The sequence below is a fragment of the Heloderma suspectum genome, chromosome 3 (assembly GCF_057233095.1).
Source record: "Heloderma suspectum isolate Gila_16-S chromosome 3, 16-S_ref, whole genome shotgun sequence".
In the NCBI taxonomy this organism is placed as follows: Eukaryota; Metazoa; Chordata; class Lepidosauria; order Squamata; family Helodermatidae; genus Heloderma; species Heloderma suspectum.
The window spans coordinates 177690211-177711543 of NC_139460.1; the positions used below are offsets into that span (position 1 = coordinate 177690211).

General features: G+C 47.5%; 1 pseudogene; it reads right to left on the reverse strand.

The window, feature by feature from the left end:
- Positions 1-584: 584 nt before the first annotated feature.
- LOC146350458 (tumor necrosis factor ligand superfamily member 6 pseudogene) lies at positions 585-10274 on the reverse strand (annotated as a pseudogene).
- Between the last annotated feature and the right edge of the window lie 11059 nt (positions 10275-21333).

A 21333-nucleotide genomic window follows, 5' to 3' on the forward strand; every position in this document is an offset into this window, starting at 1 on the left:
ACAACAATAAAGAATTCTTTAAATATATCAGAAGGAGAAAACCAGCTAGGGAGGCAGTTGGACCGTTGGATGACAGTGGAATTAAAGGAGTACTGAAGGAGGATAAGGAGATTGCAGAGAAGCTGAATGAATTCTTTTCATCATCATCATCATCACTATTATTTATTTGATTTATACCCCACCTCTCTACCAAAAAAAGTGGCACTCAAGGTGGCTTACAGAAACAATTTAAAATAGATTAAAATAATAAAACACATTAAAATACAATAAAAACATAACAATAACACCTCGTAATGCATGGGCCCAAATTTGGCTGTTATGTTTGGTAAATATAGGCCACAAATTCCCTGCTCTGCCCAGAGCTGCAGGTGTCCTGGACCCCTCTGCATAGCCAGTCGTGCATGCTGCGAGGTGGGTTGGCCCTAAAACAAACAATCCAGCAGGAAAAGTCAGTTTTCAGTTTAAATCTGTGGAGAATCATTTCAGGCCTGCTTTGACTATCTCAGTGACAAAAGTGAATTCATGAGTGTCTGCTACAGAAGCAACATCTGTAGTCCATAACAGTCCAAGCTCAGCCATCCAACTTAGTCCACATGTTGCTCAGCATTCTCACGTAGCCTGTATGATGACTGCTTGTTTGCTGCTGCTTCTAAAAGCATATATAAACCAAAGAAGGTTTTTGACTCCTCAGAATTCACCAGTGAGACTTCAGAGACAATCACATACACACTGTCCTACCTGGAAAGTTGAACAAGGCACCCAAGTAGCTACTTTTGCTGCACATGTACATGGTCATGCAGTAGTTCATCCTTTTGTCCTCCATCAGCATCTGGAGGTTGGGATAAGCTGGATTTCTTTTGAAGACAACATGGTTAAGAGGCTGGGTGGTGCAGGCCCAGCCCTGGAAGAACACTTTGGAGTACACAAAGTAGAGGCCAGCTTCATCAGTCAGTAGACCCCTGTTTTCATACTGAACACCAGAGATGAAGGCATGTCCACAGGTACTTTCCCACTCCAGTGGCGGGGATTGCTGGTTTGCTTTGCCTGTTACATGAGCTCTCCTCTTGACTTTCTTTTCTGCTGATCCATTCAGAAATCCTTTGAGCATCTCCAGAGACTGAGGCACATCTCCAGAGCTGGAAAGCTAAAGACTGAAACTGCCGAGGAGGAACCCGCACACCTTACACTCTTTCACAGGATCGGCTTCTGGTCCAGAGCGATGCAGTCTCCGCTCTCTGCCAGACCCTCCCCAGGTCTGTGTAGCTTGTGTAATCTGCCTCATAGTGACGAGAATTGGAAGGGCACTGAGTGGAAAGTGCCTGCAAATGGATTCTTACCTACACTGATTGTTTTCAGAACAGTTTAGAAGAGTGGAAATGCAAGCTGGCAATATGAAGCTGCTCTACAGGGTGAGACTATTGATCCATCTAATCCAGTATTATGACCAGTGACTGGCAGCAGTCCTCCCAGGTCCCGGGAGGAGTTTTTCCCCAATCACTTGCTACCTGATATCCTTAACTGGAGATGCCAAGACCTCAGGCCTTCCCCGTATGAAACACATGCTTGATCAGTGAGCTCCCATCCACTGCTGGGACCTGCTTCTTGTTCCCTGGTGGAGCTCTTATTATGCCCACCAGCTGCTGCATAAAATAGGTCTGTCAACCAGTGGTAAGTGGGCTTAAGAACGAATCTATGCCATTCCAGATAAGTGTAATCCTAGAGTTCAGAGTTCAGCTTCAACAATCATATATATATACATATATATATATATATATATATATATGTAAGAATTGTTACTGAAGAAGGTTTACCGTTCTGTAATAACTTCTCTCCTAGTGCTTGTTACATTAATGTAGTTGGAGTTGCACACAAGGCCTGTGTATTTGGTGCCTTCTGGGCTCTCGCACATCAGTGCCTCACAGTACAGTTATCAAGCAAACTGTATTTTGGAGGAAGTGCATTCAAGTTCATCAAAACACACTTGCTGGTAATATGTCAGAAGCCGAGAGGAACTCTCTAAGGCTCATGACTCCAGCAAGAAAGAGTATATTGTAAGTGGAGTTGTAGTGTGTGTTCTCTTTCCTCAGGAGAAGGTAAAGTGCGGGGCAGGGAGCGGGGCACAGAGTACTAAGCAAGATGGCAATTCCTTCAAATCTTTCTTTATCGAAATAGACATCGTAACTGTTTAAATGATTTCTGCAGGAACACAGGTTTTAATAAATGATGAAATTGTATTCACAAGGCTGCCAGTGCCAGAAAATTACCTTCTGCACGTTAGGTGTAGTAAGTGAAATAAAATGGTTTTTTAAAGGATCTAAGGTGTATAAGAAGCTGTGGCAGGAAACTCAAAAGAAGCCTTGTGCTGTGATATTTCTCAGCTATGGCTCAGAACATTCTGAGGATATGATCAACAACACCATTCCCAGTCCACCTACTTCAAAAATACAAGAGCAGTTTTGGCTCAGCCTTAATATACATATTAAGCATATAATTCAGATGATTTCCAGAAACATACTTAAGCAGCCATTAGGCTTCTTTTAAGTGGCATATCACATTTATACAGAGTATTGGGAATGTGCTTCAGACATGCATGCGTTGGTGGGGAGCACTAAGCATACAAAAAATGCATTACATTAATAACCACAAGAAGCACAACCGTTATTCAAAAATAGCATGTCATGGAACAATTGTGGGTGCGCAGGTGACTAACAATACAATCCTATATATTCAGTTCAATGGGGCTTACTCTCAAGTAAGATTGCAGCTCAGGATAACAGTACTGTGGGCCACGTCACATGTAACATTTTTGAGTATATATCTGAGATACTTTAAATGTACACCTAAACATCAAAGTATGAATGTGAGAAATACATACACTGATTAGGGAGCGGTGGCTGGCTGCAGCTCTGTGTTTGACAGTACACTTGCGTCTGTGGGTATACCTCTTTGTAATGCATGAAATGTTCCTTTATGTAGGGGATAATGGAAGATAAAGGACCACAAAACAAGTCGTCCTGGCATGCGGGTATAAGAACAATCAGTTGAAAATTCATTTGATAAAATGTTTGACCTGCTTCTGTCTGGTTTCTGGTCTGAGGGTTTTGGGACCCCTTTGGTTTCCCTGGTACCTGCACTGGGAACTAGAGCAGCAGAGTGTGTCCCTCCTTCCTTGTTGGTTCTGCTGATTATCTCAACGGCTTTAATATTATTAACCACGGGGGGGGGGGGGCACTGTTTTGCACTGGTTCTGGAGGGCAGATTCCAAAAGGTGTTCTTTTCCCTGGACTTTAACCCATGGAATTTCTCAAGATTCTGTCTTGTTCCTACATGAAACTGTGGGAGCAGGATGTCCAAAGATCTCTCCTTTCCTCTATCTTTCCTTTCCATCGGACTCCATTCCAGGGAGGCAGTGGAACCCTTGAACTAGTGTCTGCGGTCTGTAATGGGCTGGATATAGGAAAATGACTTAATCCAGACATGCTTTTGGTCAGTAGGAATGCTGATCCAGGATCTGTACAGCCTGTTTTGGATGAGATAAGGCTCCCTTTGAAGAATAAAGTTCACAGCTTGGAGACGCTCCTGAACCCAGACTTGCCCTGGATGGTCAGGTACTGGCTTTGCACAACCTGTTGCAACTTTTTCTGAAGATAGCAGGTCTGGCCACTGTCACACATGCCTTGGTCACAGTGCAATTAGATTGTTATAACTCGCTCTCCGTAAGGCTGCATCTGAAGAGCGTTCAGAAATTGTACCAGGTGCAGAATTCAGCAGACTCTCTTTTTTGTCATATGTGATTCTACTGCTGGGCAATCTGTATTACATCCCCATTTGTTTCCATGTCCATTTCAAAGTGCTAGTCATCACCATAAAGCCCTAAACTAGCCTTCCCCAACCTGCTGACCCCCAGATGTGTTGAACTACAAGTCCCATCACCCTTGAAGATGATAGGAGTTGTAGTCCAACACATCTGGGGGCCAGCAGGTTGGGGAAGGCGGCCCTAAATGGCTTGGGGCCAGGTTATCTAAAGAACTGCCTGCTTGCCCTTGCGATCAGCTGGGCAACCTCTGCTCCCTGTCCTTCCACCATCTGAGAGACAGTTGGTGAATATGGGGGATAGGGATTTCTTAGCTGTACTACCCAGGCTCTGAAAGACCATCCCTCAGGAGAGCCACCTGGCCTCTTCCCTCTTAACATTTCAACGACTAGTGAACGCCATCCTGTTTGGGCAGGTCTTCCATTTGGGTTAGATATTGTACCTCTGTAGATTTGCTTTTATTTGGTTGCTGCTGATTTTTTGCTGATTTTTTTTTCTAATTATTTTTATTTACAATTGTATGCTGTAAATGGGTGTCTTATGGTGAAAAGCCACGTATATATTTTAGAATACTTCAAATCCTCTGTACCACATCTGGCTTTCTAAAGGGCTGACTTGCTATGAACCTGCCCAGGTACTCAGACCAGCAGGAGAGGCCCTTTGGGGGGTGCCATGACCCACAGAGGCCTTTTCGTCAGGCACACATGAAAGGGCTTTCTCTGTTCTTCCCCAAACTATGAGATGCGCTCCCTCAAGAAGCGCAATTGGCCCCTTCTCTCTTGGCCTTTAGCAAGGATGTAAAGACACGTCTTCTCAAAATGTAGTTCTAATGTTTTTATGGTTTTTAATGTTTTTACGGTTTTTATTGTTTTAAGGTTTATTGTTTTAAATTGTTGTACACTGCCTTGATGGCTTTTTAGCAGATAACGCAGTATATAAATGTTAATAATAAATAATGATTCCATGTTAAACTTATGGTTTTATATTACGTTTTACTATGTTATTGTATTTTATGGTTTTAAGCTTCATCTTGTAAAACACCCAGAGAGCTTCAGCTAAGGGGCGGTATAGAAATGTAATAAACAAATAAATGACTAAATATTTTGATCTCATGAGGATTTGAGTCACGTTTGTCAGATTGCAATTGTGCAAATGTTCAGGATTCGAAGAAGTGCTACCTAACACTCAGGATGCAGCAGACCATCACAATGCAACACTATTATACTCCATCCTTTGCTTATAATGGGACACCAGGAGGTACTTTGCGCTGGTGCTTGGATAATAGCACTGCATGAGTCAGTACCTGATTCTGAGGCTGGTGGAGTTTCTCCACTTTTGGTCTCCAAGCTCTTCGGTCTTGTGATTCCCTTGGCAGAACCTAGACACTGGCTCAGCGGCAGCCCTTGCCTAGTCCCTCTTAACAGTAACTAGTTCATCTTCCTAAGTAGCTCTCCTATTTCATCTGTTGCTGATGAGTCTAGCCTTGCTGCTTGACAGCTAACTCCATCTTCATCTTTATACCATGGTGTTCCATGACCCAAGGAGGATTTATTTCTTTTACATGCTAAAATTAATGCCTTAGGGTTGGGGCTGTGTGGGCTGTCTGCACGCACACACAAAAAGTCCGAATTCTGCATGAAGGGAATTCAAATCTGCAATCACAATAAATTCAGCAAAGGGTGCATAGTATTCAAATGTACAATTGCACCATTTATTCGTTTTTAAAATTAGGAATTTGTTGCAATGGAGGATGGAAAAGAAGGGAGTGAAAAGAAAGAAGGGTGTGGAGCTCTAACAGAGGCAAGCAGGAGGGACAAGAGACCCAAGAATATGAATCTCCCCTTGCCTACCAGAAAACCTCAGCAAATCCGTTTGGTTTCTGAGAGTTCAGCAAACACAGCCAACATGTTTCAAACGTTTCTTAGCAACCATACAGGCTAGAAATGTGGTTTTGTTTCTACTGAAAGAATATCGTCTTTGAATTTTGCTCCAGTTACCAGACTTTGCTTATGCACAGTGATCATGTAGATGCCTGCATTCCAACCGCAGGTCTTAAGACACATTTTAAGGGTCATGTATGTGTCCAGAGATCTGCATTGGGCAAGATTTGGGAAGAGCACAAGCGAAGTATGCAAGTGCAGGAAGCGGCCCTCTGAATGCCAGGCACTCCACTCCAGCCGTTGTTACCACTCGCTAAACACAGAAGGTGATCCCTTGCACAATTCCAGCCAGCACACGGTGCAGAACGAAACAGCTGCTGCACAGAGAGCTCTAGCGCAGCTCCCTACAGGGGAGGAGTATCATCTCAGTGACACTCTCAGCCTAACCTACCTCACAGGGTTGCTGTGAGGATAAAATGGAGAGGAGGAAGATCATGTATGCCACCTTGGGCTCCTTAGAGGAAGGCAGGATATAAATGTAACAAATACAGACATAAAATACCGTATCTGCCCCAGCAGAACCCTGGGGGTAACCCTGAATGGGAAGGGCTAGGGACTTCTGGGCTCAGGATTTGCAGCTTCTCCACTTTCTGTCTGATCACTTCAACTCCAGAACGGGCAAGAGGTCAGACTCCTAACAGCTCTTCCTGGCAACTGGCGGTCAGATGTACCATGCAGTCAGTTGGTGCGGAGACGAGGGGTCTGCTGGGCTAATCATCAGGAGGTCTGGGCAGCCCAGCAAAGGAGCATGAGGGAGCAGCTGGAGGAGCTACTGAATCATATGAGAGTGCCAGGCAATGAGCTAAATGGGCAACTGGCCCATACAACTGACTCTCTCCAACTGGTTATACATAGTCCTGCAGTCTCTCAAGTGTACTTGTGGGCAAGGGCCTCTCCCGGTCATTTCTAGTGGGAAACCACATCCAAGATTTGAACCTGATACCTCTTGCATGTGAAACCTGTGCTGCTCCACAGGGCCACGGCTCCTTGTGCAGCCTACTTGGTCCTGGCATATGTGGCTGGGAAGGTGGAGGATGACAGTGGCCACGCTGTCTTCTTCTCTTGTCTGCCGCTGTGGCTGAGGGGCTAGAGTGCGGCTCTGTGACATGTGGGTGCTCAGCCACTGTTCTCTCCCTCTTGCTTGTTTGTTAGCTGCCTTTTAAAAAGACCAAGTCCTGTATTCCCAGCTGGTGAGCCAATTTGATAGCTGATTATTTAGCCTAAGCAGCAAAACCTTCTTAGCTGTGCACATGATTCCGCTCTCAAGAAGTCTCTCTACACAGGCAGGAATCAAGCAGGACCTCAAAAGGTTTAAGAAAAAAACCCTCTACTTCATTACTGATAACAGGCTATTTTTGCAACATACCTGACTTTGGTGGCAAACCATGCAGGGACAAACAAGAGGCAAAAAACAAACAGAGGTTATTGCAATCTCTTCCTAAAGGTATAGAAACATTTAACTAAATTAGGGGTACATGAGCACCCTGGTGCTCACCCCAAACAGCACACTAATCCAAAAGCAAGCTGAGAGTGAAGCAGGCGGTCACTCCTAATTAATTTCCCAATTCCCACCCAAATCCTGCTCCAAGATTTAATTAATCCCCCTTCCATTTATGGCCCCATTCAACAGTAACTCTGTACATTAAATTTAAGGGGAATGAGATGTATACCCTAATGGACCATTGCCAATAAGGTATTGCTTTGTGCCACTGGGAGTCCCAGACAATATCTGCCCTGTATCTGCTCACAGAAGCAAGGAAGTCTGATGTAGTCTTGACTGCACTGTACAATGGTTGCCTGTCCTGGAGTTTCACAACACATGTTGTTTTCTCTCCTTCCTTCTATGCTCATTCCCCCTCATCTCTTGCTAATCCATCTCTTACTAGGTTTCCCCGACTCTGTCCATATTGTGCTGCATTCTCTGCCTGCTGAGTGCTGACACACCAGAAGTCTTATTACTGCTGATATGATGATAGCCATTGGCTGTGGTACCCACAGTTTGGGGGACTCTTTTTCTGGGGCTCCAGATAAGTGGCGGGAGATGGGGGGTGGGGAGAACTCAACAAAAGTAACCAGCAGGCTAGTTAGTAAAGCAGTAAAAAGGCTTTTGTGCCAACAGTGCCTTTAAATGTTTCTTTCTTCTCTGCTACTTATTCTTGAATTGCATAACTTTAATTCAGTTTTTAGATGGAGTCTTTATGAAAGAAGCTATGCAGAAATAGGTTGGTTGTCTAGGTGAATGAACTTAAAATGGCAGTTGTGTGACATACACATTTTCCATCAGCACTGAAAGGATTAATTGAAAGCTGGAAGGGTGGTATTAATCACTTTACTCAACAGTGAGAGGTTGTTCAGCTTGACTTGTAGCTTGCTAGTGACACAACAGAGCCTAATGGTACCTGGATATAATGGTATGCCTGTAGTTTGCCTCTCAATTATAGAACTGATGCTCTGCATTTTGGAAGCAATTAAGCATGAAAGATGCCAGTGATTGGTTTCTAAAAAAAGAGATGGGGTTTCATTGAGCAAACAGTCATAAGGCTTTCTCTGTTGCTGCCTTTATCCCACCATCTTTCACTCAAAGTAGCAGCCAGATTAGGCGGCCAGGTTCTCCTGGTATAAATCCACAGACTTGGAAACAACACAAGTGTTTTCAGGATCCAGTGTGTACATCAGCCTTCCCCAACCATGGCTGGGAGCAATAGTCTAACACATCTGGAGAGCACCAGGTTTGGAAAGACTGATGTACACAAATGTATTCTTATCACACTCCCTCCAAGATACAAAACTGTGGCTTTAATTATTGCTGGCTTTGATTTCTGTAGCCACTTTCTGCAATACAAAATTTTACAATGTAAAGAGGGTTTAAAAGCCAGTGTAGTGTAGTAGTGAGAGTGACGGACTGGGAGGTGGGAGATCTGGGTTCTAGTCCCCACTTGGCCATGGAAGCTCACTGGGTGACTTTGGGCCAGTCACAGACTCTCAGCCCAACCCACCTCACAGGGTTGTTGTTGTGAGGATAAAACAGAGAGGAGGAGGATAATGTAAGCCGCCTTGGGTTCCTTGCAAGAAGAAAAAAGGTGGGATATAAATGCAAGGCAGCAAGCAATAAATAAATACATAAAAATAATTAATAAAAAAAATAGTTTAAGAACATATTTTTAAAAATCTGTTCCCCTGTACAATTGACTTAAAGAATTACCAGAAATTATGGGAATAGAAAGGATTCTAGTCTCCATACCGACTTTTACTGAATGGATAAAGTGGGCAATCTTTGTTTTTAAGCCACACAAGTTGTACTACAGACCCAAATTTCTTCTCACACAGTAGCTGTATTGACATCTATAAAGCACTCAGTGGTATTTGCAACAATAGACCCCACCCTAAACATACAACCAGAATTTTGATTTCTTTCCTGTAAGTCACATAAATTAAAGCTGATGACAATTTTACTCATTTTTACATTTTAATACTGTGTTTCAGCCCACTTTTCAGCACACACATTCCCTCAAAATAGATACAAGACTAGGGATGGTGGAGAATTCCGCTACAGATTTCCGTGAGGCCGAATGCACTGGCATTCGGCCCCCCGAAATCCGTGGCGGAACAGCCCGCCCCCCCCCCCGCGGATTCCCCCCGAGATGGCACTTACCTGGGACGGATGTGGCGGATGCGGCAGCGGCAGTGGTTCCGGCGGCGGTGGCTGGTCTCCTGGCCGGCTGCAGCCGGGCTGCTGCCGCCGCCATTGCCATCTTTGCAGCTGTGATAGGCTACGTAAGAATTTACGTAGCCTATCATGGCTCACCCCCCCAAAAAAACGTAGCGTATGCAAATGGCGGCGGCTACGGTGGCCACCATTTGCATTCCCTATTTTTCGCTGTTTTATCTTACATAAATATTTACATAAGATAAATCGGTGAAAAATAGGGAATGCAAATGGCGGCTGCCGTAGCCACCGCCATTTGTGTACACTGAGTTTTTTGTGGGAGGTGAGCCGTGATAGGCTACGTAAATTCTTACGTAGCCTATCACGGCTGCCTGGCTGGATGCAAATGGCGGCCGCTATGGCGGCCGCCATTTGCGTCCACACCAGCCAGTTTGCGGCTGGAAATCCGGCTGTGGACAGCCCTGGCCGGCTGCTCCGCGGAGCTGCTGCGGAGCAGAGCCGGCCATCGAGGATTCCGGGGGGAGGGATGCAGCGCCTCCCCATCCACCACGAACAGAATCCGCAAAAAGGTAAGTGACTTTCGTACACCCCTATACAAGACTGAAAATATATTTAAGGAATTAAAATACAATTATCAGCAGTTCTTATAATTATCAGCAACAGCAGAAAAACGACAGCAGTCACACTGATAAAGGTTAGGGATGGACAGATGACCCCCCCGTCTTGGTTCTCCAGGCACCTGACCAGCCCCTGTCCCTGCTCACGCACCCCTGGACACACGCTCAAGTTCCCCACCGCTCACCGAGCTGCCCGTACTCACCCAGGACCCGTCCGCAAGTGCCATGAGTGCCATTTTGCAGGGGGAAATGGCGATCGCGAATATGCGTACGTCTTGTTGATGCAAAATGGCACCATGAATGGCCCATAGACGCAAGATTACAGGACCCAATTGGGCACCCGTGCCAGCCCTAGTAAAGATTAAAAACAGCAGAGTCTTGCAGGCCTTTAAAGACTAACACATTTATTATGCCAAATAAATTTGTGAGACTTCAAGGTCCTATAAAACTGTTGGTTTATCGCAATCCTATTGAGTCAGCAGCCTTTTTCAAAACAAGAATACCAGCCTTCTCCAACATGGCACCCTCCAGATGCATTGGACTACAACTCCCACCATCCCCAGCAGGCTGGAGATCGCGGGATTTGTAGTCCAACGCATCTGGAGCACACCAGGTAGGAGAAGGCTGATCTATACAAAGCTTCATTCTCCTTGCTACCGAGCTGTGTGTGCAGAGGCCTCCATGGCAGTGTCCCATTTAAGCAAGGGCTGCACTACAGAGACAGCATGCGCTGTGCTCTGACATTTCCCTTTCTAGCCCTAAAATAACAGTAGTTCTTAAAGACAGGGAGGCAGGCCAAGAGCTAGCTCGTGCACTTGTTTATTATTTGTCTAAAGCATTTAGACCCTGCTCTTCAGCCAGAAGGGCTCTCAGAGCAGCTTACAGATCCATAAAAACACGCCAGTACCAACAGTCAGCCTCACCAAAAAGGAAATGTGAGGAGAGGGAAAAGGGAAACAAGAAAACTCAGGCACCATTCTTAATGTTACATGGCGGTTCTTACAACAACCAGCTGTAATGCACATGTAATGCTGTAATGGATGTAATATAGCCAGAAGATGACGGTGGTCTTAGCATGACCAGCTGAAGTGGAAACAAATTAAATGAGAGAAGGATCCTAACATTGCTGGTCTCTCAGCTGTGCTCATGGAGTTGCCCTGCACCCTTTCTCACCCTCTTCTGCAGCTTGATGGAATGGCTGCCAGACGACAGTTCGGGGGTGTTGTGTATTTGAGGTGTATTGCCCCTTTAAATGATTTTCCCCTCCTATAGTTGTTAGAGGCTTATCACATGATAAGGTAGGGCTTCAGTTCAGAGCAAGCGGCTAATAGGGATATACGAATCCCTTACCTGGCTCCACACAGGGGCATCCGCGGTGGGGGGGAGGCGCTCTGTCCCTCCCCCCGGAATCCTGCCCAGCTGGCTCCGCTCCGCGGCCAAGCTGCCGAGCCGCTGGCCGGCTCCAGCCGCCCGCAGCCAGACATCCGGCCGCTGGGCAGCCCTGCAGGGATGCAAATGGCGGCTGTAGTAGCCACCGCCATTTGCGTCCCTGTATTGAGCCGTGATAGGCTACGTAAATATTTACGTAGCCTATCACGGCAGGGGGAAAAACCCCAGCATACACAAATGGCCGTAGCTGCCGCCAATTGCGTACGCTGGGTTTTTTTTCCCCTTGCCGTGACAGGCTACGTATTTACGTAGCCTATCACGGCAGGGGGGAAAACCCCCCAGCGTACACAAATGGCGGTAGCTACCGCCATTTGTGTACGCTGGGGCTTTTCCCCCTGCCGTGATAGGCTACGTAAATATTTACATAGCCTATCACGGCCTCCGCAGGGACGCAAATGGCGTCCCTGCATTAGCCGTGATAGGCTACATAAGTATTTACGTAGCCTATTACGGCTATTGAGAGGAGGAAGCAAATGGTGGCCGTAGGACGGCCGCCATTCGCAAAGCAGCACGGACGGGAGCAGGTAAGTGCTCCGTTTCGCGCACCTTTCGTGGGGTGGGGGCGGCGGGGACTTTGTCCCGCACGCCTTTCGTGGGGGGGGGGCGGGGGCTTCGTTCCGCAATGGATTGGGGGGGGCCGAATGCACTGGCATTCGGCCTCACCGAGCTCCGTCACAGAATTCTCCGACATCCCTAGCGGCTAAGCAGACAACAGTTCTCCTCCTGGCAGGCCGGACTAGGCCTCAGCGAGGCCTAGTTGTCTCTTAAGGTTAACTACTGTTTATTTGTTGGACAATTATTAAAGCCTGGTTATTGTTGTTAGCTAGTCCTGTGCTTTGTTCTCACTATACAACACGTGGCAACGAAGGTGGGATTAGTTTGCAACAGAGTCCTCATGTACTGTGAGGACAACAAGCGAGCCAGACTAGTACAAAAGTAGTTTTTCAATTTTGTTCTCCTGGAGTGAAATGGCTGCATTGGGTCACATAGAAGAGTGCGATGTGAGTCAGCCAGCATCTTGGGACTCTTATGCTGACAGGCTCTCCTATTATCTCGAAGCAAACAAAATAGAGAAGCCAGAACAGAAGCGTGCAGTCCTTTTGACTGTCTGTGGGGCAAAGACTTTTGCTGTGGTGAGAGCCCTTACTGCTCCAGCTGCGCCCAGTTCCTAGACTTATGCGGAACTGGTGGCTCTCTTGAAGGCGCATTTTTGCCCCAGACCATCTGTTACACTGCAGAGATTTCATTCTTTCAATCGTGACCAGAAGGCTGCAGAAAGCATTGCTGACTATGTGGCAGAACTCCGACGACTTGCTGAATTTTGTGACTTTGGGGATCTTCTTGACGGCCTGTTACGTGACCACCTCATCTGTGGAGTGCACGATGAAACAACCCAGCACCACCTCCTATCAGAGACAAACCTCACATTCAGCACAGCACAAGAAAGGCATTGGCAGCGGAGGCAGCTCCTCGTAACATGAAGGAAATACACCACACACACTGTACTGATGTCTATGCTTTCCAGAATGATAAGAAATCACTCCTGAGACTTCCGGTCGGAGCCAATGTCGCCCTTGCAGCTTCCCGCGGGGTCTCCGCAGGACGCTATCTCAAACAGCTTTTTAAAAGGTTGAAAAACCTTTTTATCTCTCCCCTGGAATTAAAAGGGGAGGCGGGAGCAGCTCTGGATGAAGTTTTGGAAGAACAGCTCTCGGCGTGGTATCAGGGGGGCTGTACGCCGGGACTAGTCTGCCAGAGCTTAATCATTGCTCAAAGCTGTTTGAACCTCCTAATTAATTGGGAGAAACTAGGGCTGACGTGCTCCATTGTAGTTTTTGGATTAAGAAATGCCAACAACCTCTGAGGAATGGATTAAGAAATATCAAAAATATTTGAGGACCTAGAAGATTTGTGTGAAGAAAAGGATGACTACACTAAGGCGAAAAAAAGGATCTCCGCCCCCCCCCCACCTCCCTTGGCAAAAGCTTTGAGAAGTGGAGATACAGAGGAGTTACTTGCTTTGAAAAACTTTGTCCTTGCAATTTGTGGACCAGGCTAAGAGGCTGGATACCATCCAAAATTCGATCACTGCCCTGCAAGGGGCTGTGAATTGAATTAACACTTTTTCGCCATTTTAGCCTACGTAAATATTTACGTAGGCTATTACAGCAGAAAAAAAGGGAACACAAATAGCGCCCACTACGCTATTTGCTTTCCCCTTCTTTTTCACTGTAATAGCCTACGTAAATATTTACGTAGGCTAAAACGGCGAAAAATAGGGAACGCAAATGGCGGCCGCCGTAGCTGCCGCCATTTGTGTACACTGTTGTTGTTGTTTTTTTGGCTTGCCATGATAGGCTATGTAAATACTTACGTAGCCTATCACGGCAGCCTGGCTGGATGCAAATCGCGGCCGCTACGGCAGCCACCAGTTGCGTCCACAGCAACCTGTCTGCGACCGGAAATCCGGCTGCGGACGACCCTGGCCGGCTGCTCCGCGGAGCTGCCGCAGAGCGGAGCTGGCCAGGCAGAATTCCAGGGGGGAGGACCAGATCGCCTCCCCCCCCGTTGAGGATTCTGGGGGAAGGGACGGAGCGCCTCCCCCCCACTGCGAAAAATTCCGCGGAAAGGTGAGTTTTGTACATCCCTACCAACATGAGGTCCATGCGAGTGAAGGAGGCCATCATTAGGCTGAGGAAACAACATAAACCCATCAGAGACAGAGAGATAGCAAAAACAGTGGGAGTGGCCAATGCAACAGTTTGGAACTTCCTGAAAAAAAAGAAATTAACTGGCAAGCTCAGCAACAGCAAAAGGCCTGGAAGACCACAGAAGAGGAAGACAACTAAAGTGGATGACTGCAGAATTCTGCTCACGGTGAAGAGGAACCCTTTCACAACATCTAGCCAGGTCAAGAACGCTCTTGCAGAGGTAGGCATGTCATTGTCAACATAGACGGCTTTATGAATGTAAATACAGAGGCTTCACAACAAGGTGCAAACCACTGGTAATGCTCAAGAACAGAAAGGCCGGATTAGCCTTTGCCAGCAAACACCTAAAAAAGCCTTCCCAGTTCTGGAATAAGATTCTTTGGACTGATGAGACCAAGATTAACTTGTACCAGAATGATGGGAAGAGAAAAGTATGGAGAAGGAAAGGAACAGCTCATGATCCAAAGCATACCACATCATCTGTCAAACATGGTGGAGGCAGTGTTATGGCATGGGCATGTATGGCTGCCAATGGAACCAGGTCACTGGTGTTTATCGATGACCTGACTGCTGATTAAAGCAGCAGGATGAATTCTGAAATGTATAGGGCTATACTTTCTGCTCAGATTCAGCCAAATGCTGCCAAACTGATAGGACGCCGCTTCATACTGCAGATGGATCATGACCCAAAACATACAGCAAAAGCTACCCAAGAGCTTCTGAAGGCAAAGAAGTGGGATGTTCTTCAATGGCCAAGTCAGTCACCTGTTTTCAACCCAATACAGCATGCTTTTCACTTACTGAAGACAAGACTGAAGGCAGAAAGACCCACAAACAAACAAGCAGCAGCTGAAGGCAGCTACAGTAAAGGCCTGGCAAAGCATCTCGAAGGAGGAAACTCAGCATTTGGTCATGTCCATGGGTTCCAGACTTCAGGCAGTCATTGACTGCAAAAGATTTTCATCCAGGTATTAAAAGCGATCCTTAAGTTTGAAATTATGTTGGTTTGTTCCATTACTTATGAGCCACCAATAATGGGTGTGTGTGTATGCCACTGGCTGTACTTCCTGAATGGTTAGTGCCCCACTTTTGCCAAACCCCTTGAATTACAGCTGAAAGTCCTGACTTCGCTCCCATCTGGGTGTGTTTCCTTTCAATTTCAATGTGGTGGTATACAGAGGCCAACTGCCAAAACAGTGATCCTTGCTCCAATATTTCTGGTCCTGACTGTATATCAAAACAGCCCTCCCAGGTTACAGGCACCAAAGTGTCGCCTTTGCTACTACAACAGGCAGATGGTCAGAACTCTGGGAAACTGTGTTGTGGATGTCCAGAACGGCTCCATCAAACGGAGGTTGCCTCTCACAGTCACACAAGGACATCGCAAGAGTCTCTTGGGAAGGAATTGGTTCTCACTGTTGGGAATCAGAGTGGAAGGTGTGCACAGCATTTGCAAAACTGAAGTGGAAAAACTTGCCGCAGAGTTCCCTAATGTGTTTTCTGAAGGTCTAGGTGTGTACAAAGGGCCGCCAGTGACCTTCCACATGAATCCTGACACAACACCAATTTGTATGAAGGCCAGAAATGTACCTTTCGCACTGCACCCAAAGATCGATGCAGAATCAGACCAACTCATTGCACAGGGCGTCATAGAGCCAGTTGTGCATACAAACTGGGCGACGCCCATTGTACCTGTCCTAAAACAAAGTTGAGATGTTCGTGTCTGTGGCGATTGCAAGTGCACCGTGAACAAAGCCATCAAACAGGACCTCAGTCCCTGCCATCAATCAATTACTGGCTGTGCTGGCAGGCAGGCAGAAAAGTTTTTGCCAAACTGGATCTTACTCAAGCTTCTCAGCAATTGATAGTAGATGAGCGTGCCGCTGACATTCAAACCATTATCACTCATTGGGGAGCTTTCTGGGTGAAGCACTTACAGTTTGGAATTTCTGTGGCACCAGGAATTTTCTAGTGTTTTATGGAAACATTGCTCACTGGAATCCCCGGGGTCATCCTATATTTTGAAGACGTGTTAATCATGGGCCCATCTGAATTACTCCTTAAAGAATGGATGAGAGAAGTGCTGCAGAGGTTCGAACAATCCGGAATTACAGTCAAGAAGGAAAAGTGCCAGGTGGGTGTGCCCAGCATCACCTTCCTAGGATTCCAAATTGATGCATCAGGCATCCACCCGACAGAGGACAAGGTGAAGGCCATTCATGATGCCCCTACTCCAAAGTGCAGGCAAGACCTCCAAGCATTCCCAGGACTCTTAAATTTCTATCATACGTTTTTGAAAGACAAAGCCACAGTGGCAGAACCCTTTCACCGCTTGCTGGACAAAGGCACAACATGGAAGTGGTCTCATCAGCATGATGATGCTTTTCGACTTTTCAAGAAGCTGCCATCTTCTACATCTGTCCTTGTTCACTCTGACGAATGGAAACCCCTGTCCACCACTTGCGATGCCTCGCCATTTGGGGTCAGAGCTGTTCTTAGTCATATACTCCCTGATGGCACAGAGGCTCCCATTGCGTTTTATTCTAGAACAATGACTTCAACTGAGCGAAGATATGCCCAGATCGACAAGGAAGCTTTGGCTATCATTGCGGGAATTAAAAAGTTCCACAATTATGTTTATGGTCGTCCTTTTGAAATCCTCATCACAGCTGATCACAAGCCTCTTCTAGGGCTGTTCATGAAAGACAAGCCAACACCACTTATTTTGTCTCCCTGCATGCAGCGCTGGAGTGTTATGCTACACACATATGATTTCACGCTTACATACAGACCCGGGAAGACAACTGCTAAGGCAGATGCATTGAGCCATTTGCCATTGCAGTCTGCTGACTGTCCTGTTCCTCCTCCAGCTGAGGTCCTCATGCTCAAATCCATGTCTGATCCTCCCTCCTCTTCAAGCATCACAGAGAGCTCAAATGACAGCAGAAGATCCACTCCTGGCACGTATACTCAACTGGGTGCTAAGGGGGTGGCTGCCTGGCCAAACAGTTTAGACCTTTTGCATCACGCCAACATGAACTGTCAGCTCATAAAGGTTGCCTTCTATGGGGCAATAGGGTAGTAGTGCCAGAAAGAGGAAGGCAGGTGATTCTGAAAACCCTACATGCTGCACACTCAGGCATAGTCTGAATGAAAGCTCTAGCCAGGAACTATGTGTGGTGGCCACAGATGGATGATGACATAGAAAATACCGTGAGGGGGTGCAGCATCTGTCAAGCTACATGCCACAATCCACCGAAGGCACCAGTTTTTCCCTGGGAAACAACAAAGAATCCATGGTTGCGTATCCGTACTGATTTTGCCAGACCTTCTCAAGGCAAGTATTTCCAGATTGTGCTGGACTCGCATTCCAAATGGCTCGAAGTTGTGGTTGTTCTGAATCTCACTTCAAGGGTAGGGATGGCGGAGAATTTCTCCACGAATCTTTGGGAGGCCGAATGCCAACGCTTTCGGCCCCCCGAAATTGGTGGGGAAATTCTCCGCCGGCCCCCCACCCCCCGCCTGGGATGGGACTTACCGTGACCGAATGTCCCTCTCGGCGGCGGGTCCCGGCGGTGGTTCGGCAGCATTTCGGCGGGGGCGGCGGCCGGTCTGCCGACCGGCTGCCACCACCGCCATTGCAAAAAAAAAAGTAAATTTAAAAAAAACCCCACACACCCGTGATAGTCAACGTAACGATTTACGTAGCCTATCACGGCTAGATTTAAAAAAAATACCGTGATAGGCTATGTAAATGTTTACGTAGCCTATCACGGCTGAGTTTAAAAAAAAAACCGTGTGTACGCAAATGGCGGCGCCCATGGTCGCCGCCATTTGCGTTCCTTATTTTGGCACGTCTAGTCTACGTAAACATTTATGTAGACTACAGCGAAAATAAGGGAACACTATTTGCATTGCCCTTATTTTCGCCGTAGTCTATGTAAATCTTTACGTAGACTAGACGTGTCAAAATAAGGAACGCAAATGGCGGTCCCCATGGGAGCCGCCATTTGCATACGCGCTTTCTTTTTTTTTCCCAAGTCACCCGTGATAGGCTACGTGACGATTTACATAGCCTATCACAGCTGACTTTGGAAATCTAGCTGTGATAGGCTACGTGAATCATTACGTAGTCTATCACGGGTGTGTGTGTGTTTTTTACTTTTTTTTCGCGGCCGGGTAGACAGGGTGCTCCTACCCGGCCTGAAATTCGCCGGCGAGGGATGGGGCGCCTCCCCCCCGGCCTGAATTTCGGCCGGGCGAGGCAGGGCTCCTCCCCCCCCTCGCCTGAACTTTGGGGGAGAACTGAAGCGCCTCCCCCCCACCGCGAAGCAAGCTTCGAGAACAGGTAAGGGGCTTTCGTCCATCCCTATTCAAGGGCTGCCATAACGACCCTCAGGAAGCTGTTTGCAACACATGGACTGCCGGACACCATTGTGTCTGACAATGGGACAGCTTTCACCTCCAGTGAGTTCCAAGAATTTGCAAGTCATAACCACATTAGGGCTGTCACCATCATGCCGCGAAGACCCCAGGCAAATGGCCAAGCTGAGAGAATGGTGCAGATCACAAAGGATGCATTGAAAAGAATTGTGACGGGAGACTGGGAGGTTGGCTGGCAAGGTTCCTGTATGCTCAGCATGTTACACCCTGTCTGTCAACAGGATCTAGTCCCGCTGAACTCCTTATGGACCGGCACCTTAGAACATGTCTAGATCTGATCAACCCTGACATAACTAGAGACCAGCAGCTGAGAAAGGAAGAGGAGTTGGATTCTGCCTTAGCATCCTCTACTCTACACTTTTTCTGTCTTCAGGAGCCTGTTTTTGCCAGGAACTACAGAAATGGTCCTCAGTGGGTTCCGGCCATAATTGAATGATGCACAGGGCTCATTTCCTACACCTTGCAGACTGAAGACGGAGAGCATTGGAGGAGACACACAGACCAACTACGCAAATGGTCTGTGGGTAGGGATGGGGGAGAGTTTCTCCCCGAAACTTCAGGGGGCCGAGTGCCAACGTATTCGGCCCCCCGAGGTAGTTTCGGGGAGAAATTCTCCGCCCCCCCGCCCCCCGCCCCCCCCCCCCGGGATGGGACTTACCTTTCCCGAATGTCCCTCCCGGCGGCGGGTCCCGGCGGCGGTTCAGCAGGTCTTCGACAGGCCATTCCAATAAAAGTAAAAAAAACGCCCCCGTGATAGGCTACGTGACAATTAACGTAGCCTATCACGGCTAGATTTGCAAAGTCAGCTGTGATAGGCTACGTAAATCGTCACGTAGCCTATCACGGGTGACTTAAAAAAAAAAAAAGCGTATGCAAATGGCGGCCCCCATAGGGAGCCGCCATTCGCGTGCCTTATTTGGTCGCTGTAGTCTAAGTAAAGATTATGTAGACTACGGCGAAAATAAGGGCAATGCTATTTGCGTTGCCCTTATTTTCGCCATAGTCTACGTAATCTTTACGTAGACTACAGCGACCAAATAAGGAACGCGATTGGCAGCTCCCTATGGGGGCCGCCATTTGCGTACGCGCTTTTTTTTTTTTTTTAAGTCACCCGTGATAGGCTACGTGACGATTAACGTAGCCTATCACGGCTGACTTTGCAGATCTAGCCGTGATAGGCTACGTTAATCGTCACGTAGCCTATCATGGGGGCGTGTGTTTTTTTTAACTTTTTATTTCACGGCCGGGCGAGGCGAAGCGCCTCCTCCCCGGCCTGAATTTCGGCCGGGCGAGGCGGGAAGCCTCCCCCCCGGCCTGAATTTCGGCCGGGCGAGGAGGGAAGCCTCCCCCCCCGGCCTGAACTTCAGGGGGAGCAGCGAAGCGCCTCCCCCCCACCGCGAAGCAAGCTGCGAGACCAGGTAAGTGGCTTTCGTGCACCCCTATCTGTGGGAAATACAAGTACCAGCCCAGTTCCACTAAACACCAACGTAGCTGGGGCCTGTTCTTCTGATCCAGTTGATGATGAGGTACCACCTGCTGCACTAGCAGGAAGAGAAGACACTGAACCATTGAATGGTTTTACACAGCCAGTGGCCCCAGAAAACCCTGAATTGACAAGGCTGACGGAAAGACCTCAGAGGGAGAGACGTCAGCCAGCATGGTTGGCTGACTATTTGGTCTAGGGGGCAGGGGTGTTGTGTATTTGAGGTGTACTCCCCTTTAAATGATTTTCCCCTCCTACAGTTGTTAGAGGGTCATCACATGACTACTGGGTTAGGGCTTCAGTTCAAAGCAAGCAGCTAAGTAGGCAAGAGCTCTCCTCCTGGCAGGCTGGACTAGGCCTCAGCGTGGCCTAGATGTCTCCTACAGACTTAAGGTTAACTACTGTTTATTTGTTGGACAATTATTAAAGCCTTGTTAGTGTTAGCTAGTCTTGTGCTTTGTTCTCGCTGTACAACAGGGAGAGAGGTTGGCTTCTGAGAAGGGCTGATGGTGGCCCTGCTTTCCTTCCTCTGCTGCAGCCTCACATGCCCCAGCCACCTCAGTGAAGCTTAAGAGCAAGCTCATTCCCTCTATAGGTCCCAGTAACACAGGGACTGTCCACTACCAAAAATGGTGGCCGAATCACAAGAGTGGGGTGTACTTACTTAGTGGCAGGAACTGCTGGGCTCAAACAGGGTTATTGGCTTTGTGTGCAGCAGTGATCAGCCATGAACTGCATGTCACAGTGTCTGCTTAGGCAGTTTAGTATGCTCAGGCTCTGGACTTGACACACACACAGGTTAGTCACTGGATACTCAAAGACTATAGAGCCCTACTCAGGCATTTGCCTGAATGCGTGAGGGCTTAAAGGGGGAAGAGAGTTGGGGCAGTGCATGCCGGCCCTGTCTCCTACCACTTCAGGCACACTGGCCCTGCCTCTTCAGTTCAGACCTTGCCATGTTGAATTGGCAAGGTCTGAAAAGGAGTTCTAGTCGTGTTCACTTCAATGCGAGTAGAACTCTCCATGCCAACCGGGATCCTGATAAGGCAGGACCCACAACTGTGAGGAGAACTCTACTCGTATTCAAGTGAACATGAGTAGAGCTCCTGTTCAGAGCTTGCCAATTCAACATGGCAAGGTCTGAACTGAAAGCCAGAGCACCTGAAGACGTAGGGGGTGGGGCCAGTGTGCACAACCACTATTTTCTAC